The sequence below is a fragment of the Oncorhynchus keta genome, unplaced genomic scaffold (genome assembly GCF_023373465.1).
Source record: "Oncorhynchus keta strain PuntledgeMale-10-30-2019 unplaced genomic scaffold, Oket_V2 Un_contig_17881_pilon_pilon, whole genome shotgun sequence".
Lineage (NCBI taxonomy): Eukaryota > Metazoa > Chordata > Actinopteri > Salmoniformes > Salmonidae > Oncorhynchus > Oncorhynchus keta.
Genome location: NW_026280630.1, coordinates 1 through 5,488, shown reverse-complemented (window position 1 = coordinate 5,488; position 5,488 = coordinate 1). Strand labels below are relative to the sequence as shown.

The following is a 5,488-nucleotide window of genomic DNA, read 5'->3' as shown; positions in this document are numbered from 1 at the left end:
CTGTACTTCGTTCAGTTACATGTGCTGGGAGAGAGAGAGGGGAGGGAAGGAGGGAGGGAGGGAGAGAGAGGAGGGAGGGAGAGAGAGAGAAGAGAGGGAAGGAGGGAGGAGAGAGAGAGAGAGAGAGGAGAGGAGAGAGAGAGAGGAAGGAGGGAGAGAGAGAGGGAAGGAAGGAGGGAGGGAGAGAGAGAGAGAGGGAAGGAGGGAGGGAGAGAGAGAGGGAGGGAAGGAGGGAGAGAGAGAGGGAAGGAGGGAGAGAGAGAGAGAGAGAGAGAGGAGAGAGGGAAGGAGAGGGCAGGAGGGAGAGAGGGAGAGGAAGGAAGGAGGGAGGGAGGGAGAGAGAGAGGGAAGGAGGGAGGGAGGGAGAGAGAGGGAAGGAGGGAGAGAGAGAGGGAGAGGAGGGAGGAGAGAGAGAGAGAGAGAGGGAAGGAGGGAGAGAGAGAGAGGGAGGAGAGAGGAGGGACAGGAAGGAGGGAGGGAGAGAGAGAGAGAGGGAAGGAGGAGGAGGAGAGAGAGAGAGAGGAGAAGGGAAGGAGAGAGAGAGGGAAGGAGAAGTGGGTTTGGTTGAACGTGTGCTGCCTCTGCTCTGCTCAGCACTAACTGCAATCCATTTCTCTGATACACCATTGGCACATGCTATCCAAATCTTCTTGATTGAGGAAACCAGGGGGAGGAGGGGACAGTGTAAAAAAAGAAGAATGGGGGAGAGATTAGAGAGAGAGACAGAGATAGAGACAGAATAACTTTAAGGCTCAGCCTGTTGGGAAATGAAAACATAGAGAGAGAGAACCTGTCATTAGTCCTCCAACGTCGGTGAAAGATGACACAATTTGACTTGCCAGATTCTCGCATTGGTCACATGGCCCTATAGCTGTGTCTATGTCGCTGGCCTATCATCAACCAGCCTTTCCCCTGTCTGTCTGTCTGTCTGTCTGTCTGTCTGTCTGTCTGTCTGTCTGTCTGTCTGTCTGTCTGTCTGTCTGTCATTGTCTGAGACAATGTCTGACCTGTCTGAGACAGAGACAGATGGAACTTCTGGTGGCCCAGAAGGACATTACATTACAGACAGTGTGTTAGACAGAGACAGATGGAACCTCTGGTGACCCAGAAGGACATTACATTACAGACAGTGTGTTAGACAGAGACAGATGGAACCTCTGGTGGCCCAGAAGGACATTACATTAGAGACAGTGTGTTAGACAGAGACAGATGGAACCTCTGGTGACCCAGAAGGACATTACATTAGAGACAGTGTGTTGGAGCAGAGACAGATGGAACCTCTGGTGACTCCAGAAGGACATTACATTACAGACAGTGTGTTAGACAGAGACAGATGGAACCTCTGGTGGCCCAGAAGGACATTACATTAGAGACAGTGTGTTAGACAGAGACAGATGGAAATCCTCTGGTGGCCCAGAAGGTCATTACATTAGACAGTGTGTTAGACAGAGACAGATGGAACCTCCTGGTGACCCAGAAGATATTACATAGAGACAGTGTGTTAGACAGAGACAGATGGAACCTCTGGTGGCCCAGAAGGACCAGACATTAGAGACAGTGTGTTAGACAGAGACAGATGGAACCTCTGGTGACCCAGAAGGACATTACATTAGGCACAGATGTTAAGGGCAGAGACAGATGGAACCTCTCTGACCCAGAAGGACATTACATTACAGCCAGTGTGTTGGGCAGAGACAGATGGAACCTCTGGTGGCCCAGAAGGACATTACATTAGAGACAGTGTGTGTTAGACAGGAGACAGATGGAACCTCTTCCCAGAAGGACATTGACATGTACAGACAGTGTGTTAGACAGAGACAGATGGAAACCTCTGGTGACCCAGAAGGACATTACATTAGAGACAGTGTGTTAGACAGAGACAGATGGAACCTCTGGTGACCCAGAAGGACCAGATTACATTAGAGACAGTGTGTTAGACAGAGACAGATGGAACCTCTGGTGACCCAGAAGGACATTACATTACAGACAGTGTGTTGGACAGAGACAGATGGAACCTCTGGTGCCCAGAAGGACATTACATTACAGACAGTGTGTTAGACAGAGACAGATGGAACTCTCTGGTGGTCAGAAGGACATTACATTACAGACAGTGTGTTAGACAGAGACAGATGGAACCTCTGGTGGCCCAGAAGGACATTACATTAGAGACAGTGTGTTAGACAGAGACAGATGGAACCTCTGGTGGCCCAGAAGGACATTACATTACAGACAGTTCCTGTTAGACAGAGACAGATGGAACCTCTGGGGTGGCCCAGAAGGACATTGGCATTAGAGACAGTGTGTTAGACAGAGACAGATGGAACCTCTGGTGACCCAGAAGGACATTACATTAGGAGACAGTGTGTTAGACAGAGACAGATGGAACCTCTGGTGGCCCAGAAGGACATTACATTACAGACAGTGTGTTAGACAGAGACAGATGGAACCTCTGGTGACCCAGAAGGACATTACATTAGAGACAGTGTGTTAGACAGAGACAGATGGAACCTCTGGTGACCCAGAAGGACATTACATTAGAGACAGTGTGTTGGACAGAGACAGATGGAACCTCTGGTACAGAAGGACATTACATTAGAGACAGTGTGTTAGACAGAAGACAGATGGAACCTCTGGTGGAGAAGGACATTACATTACAGTCAGTGTGTTAGACAGTACAGATGGAACCTCTGGTGGCCCAGAAGGACATTACATTACAGACAGATACCTGTTAGACAGAGACAGATGGAACCTCTGGTGACCCAGAAGGACATTACATTACAGACAGTGTGTTAGACAGAGACAGATGGAACCTCTGGTGAGCCCAGAAGGACATTACATTAGAGACAGTGTGTTAGACAGAGACAGATGGAACCTCTGGTGACCCAGAAGGACATTACATTAGAGACAGTGTGTTAGACAGAGACAGATGGAACCTCTGGTGGCCCAGAAGGACATTACATTAGAGACAGTGTGTTAGACAGAGACAGATGGAACCTCTGGTGACCCAGAAGGACATTACATTAGAGACAGTGTGTTAGACAGAGACAGATGGAACCTCTGGTGAGAAGGACATTACATTACAGACAGTGTAGACAGAGACAGATGGAACCTCTGGTGAGACAGAAGGACATTACATTAGAGACAGTGTGTTGGAGCAGAGACAGATGGAACCTCTGGTGGCCCAGAAGGACATTACATTAGAGACAGTGTGTTAGACAGAGACAGATGGAACCTCTGGTGACCCAGAAGGACATTACATTAGAGACAGTGTGTTAGACAGAGACAGATGGAACCTCTGGTGACCCAGAAGGACATTACTTAGCCAGTGTGTTGAGAGAGACAGATGGAACCTCTGGTGGCCCAGAAGGACATTACATTAGAGACAGTGTGTTAGACAGAGACAGATGGAACCTCTGGTGACCCAGAAGGACATTACATTACAGACAGTGTGTTAGACAGAGACAGATGGAACCTCTGGTGACATTAAGGACATTACATTAGAGACAGTGTGTTACAGAGACAGATGGAACCTCTGGTGACCCAGAAGGACATTACATTACATGTAGACAGAGACAGATGGAACCTCTGGTGAGACAGGAAGGACATTACATTACAGACAGTGTGTTAGACAGAGACAGATGGAACCTCTGGTGGCCCAGAAGGACATTTACATTACAGACAGTGTGTTAGACAGAGACAGATGGAACCTCTGGTGACCCAGAAGGACATTACATTACAGACAGTGTGTTAGACAGAGACAGATGGAACCTCTGGTGGCCCAGAAGGACATTACATTAGAGACAGTGTGTTAGACAGAGACAGATGGAACCTCTGGTGACCCAGCAGAGATATTACATTAGAGACAGTGTGTTAGACAGAGACAGATGGAACCTCTGGGTGGACCAGAAGGACATTACATTAGTCACAGGTGTGTTAGAGAGAGACAGATGGAACCTCTGGTGACCCCAGAAGGACATTACATTAGTCACAGTACCTGTGGAGAGAGACAGATGGAACCTCTGGTGGCCCAGAAGGACATTACATTGGACAGACAGTGTGTTAGACAGAGACAGATGGAACCTCTGGGACCCAGAAGGACATTACATTAGAGACAGTGTGTTAGACGAGACAGATGGAACCTCTGGTACAGAAGGACATTACATTAGAGACAGTGTGTTAGACAGAGACAGATGGAACCTCTGGAGAGACAGGAAGGACATTACATTAGACACAGTGTGTTAGACAGAGACAGATGGAACCTCTGGTGGCCCAGAAGGACATTACATTACAGACAGTGTGTTAGACAGAGACAGATGGAACCTCTGGTGACCCGAAGGACATTACATTACAGACAGTGTGTTAGACAGAGACAGATGGAACCTCTGGTGACTTGCCTGCTGGCTCTGTGAGATGCTGGTCGGGAGATGTCATGAATGATGCTAAATATACTATTTGAGTTGTTGGGAAAGTTCAAATGTAACATACACTGATGTTTACAGCTCTACATCATAAACCATTGTATATATATTATGTATGTTTTGACATTTATGAACATAATTCAAATGTTTCATCCATCCACAAATCCTTCCTGCATCGCATTTCAATTCCATATCTAACCACACACCTCTGCTTGTCCCTGTCACTGCCCCTTCCTCCTACACACACACCTCCCACAGAACCATGGAGGAGCTGGACCTGAGTCAGAGTGATGCTCTGACGGACAGCGTCCCCGGGAGGGTCCAGAGGGCCTGGTGGGGGAGGGCACTGTGGCCCAGCTAGAATCCGAGGCCTTCGTTGACCAGGTGGGCGAAACGGTGGGCAAGACCGACTACATCCTCCTGATGGACAATGATGGGATCAGGGCAGGTGAGCTGGCCGGAGGGGGAAGTGGGGATGGGGGAGGGGGGCATGGGGGAGGTCATTGAGGCTCAGTCACTATTACATAATGGGACAAGAGAAGGTGATTGGTTTGGTTGGTTGATTGATTGATGACAATGGGACATTTGAATGAGCACCTGCCATGCTAATCAACTACTATTTTTCCATGTTGTCTGTCTGTAATTGTGTAATGACTTGGTGCTGCCGATCTTGGCCAGGGCGCTCTTGAAAAATAGATTTCAAATCTCAATGAGCCCTTCCTGGTTAAATAAAGGTGAAAGAAAAAAAATAAATCAAATAAAAACCCTGTCAGCTAACACACATTCCATGATTACTACCCACAGCACTTCTGAGCTGGCCATCACATGGAAAACTGCACACATGACAAAGTCTGCAACTCTGGACAGATTGTCGGGACAATAGACATGGCCTAAAGCTGAGGCACAGTCTGCTGGACACACACACAAACACACTCCACTAAAATCAGGCCACAGCCGCTGGACTGACACACTGTCAGATCCAAAACGGCAGGCCTTGTCCTGATGTATGGCATTATCAGTCACTTATCTGGAGATGCTTACGTAAGGTTACATAACATTACATACACATC

At 48.1% G+C, this 5,488-nt stretch overlaps 1 long non-coding RNA gene across 1 annotated transcript; it reads right to left on the bottom strand.

Annotated features, from left to right (window-relative positions):
- Positions 1–2,446: 2,446 nt before the first annotated feature.
- LOC127919931 (uncharacterized) lies at positions 2,447–3,314 on the bottom strand. Its single transcript, XR_008104555.1, has 4 exons — positions 3,233–3,314; positions 2,995–3,055; positions 2,873–2,933; positions 2,447–2,508 (listed from the first exon to the last, which is right to left on the bottom strand). It is a non-coding gene; the product is annotated as an uncharacterized LOC127919931 (long non-coding RNA).
- Positions 3,315–5,488: the final 2,174 nt, after the last annotated feature.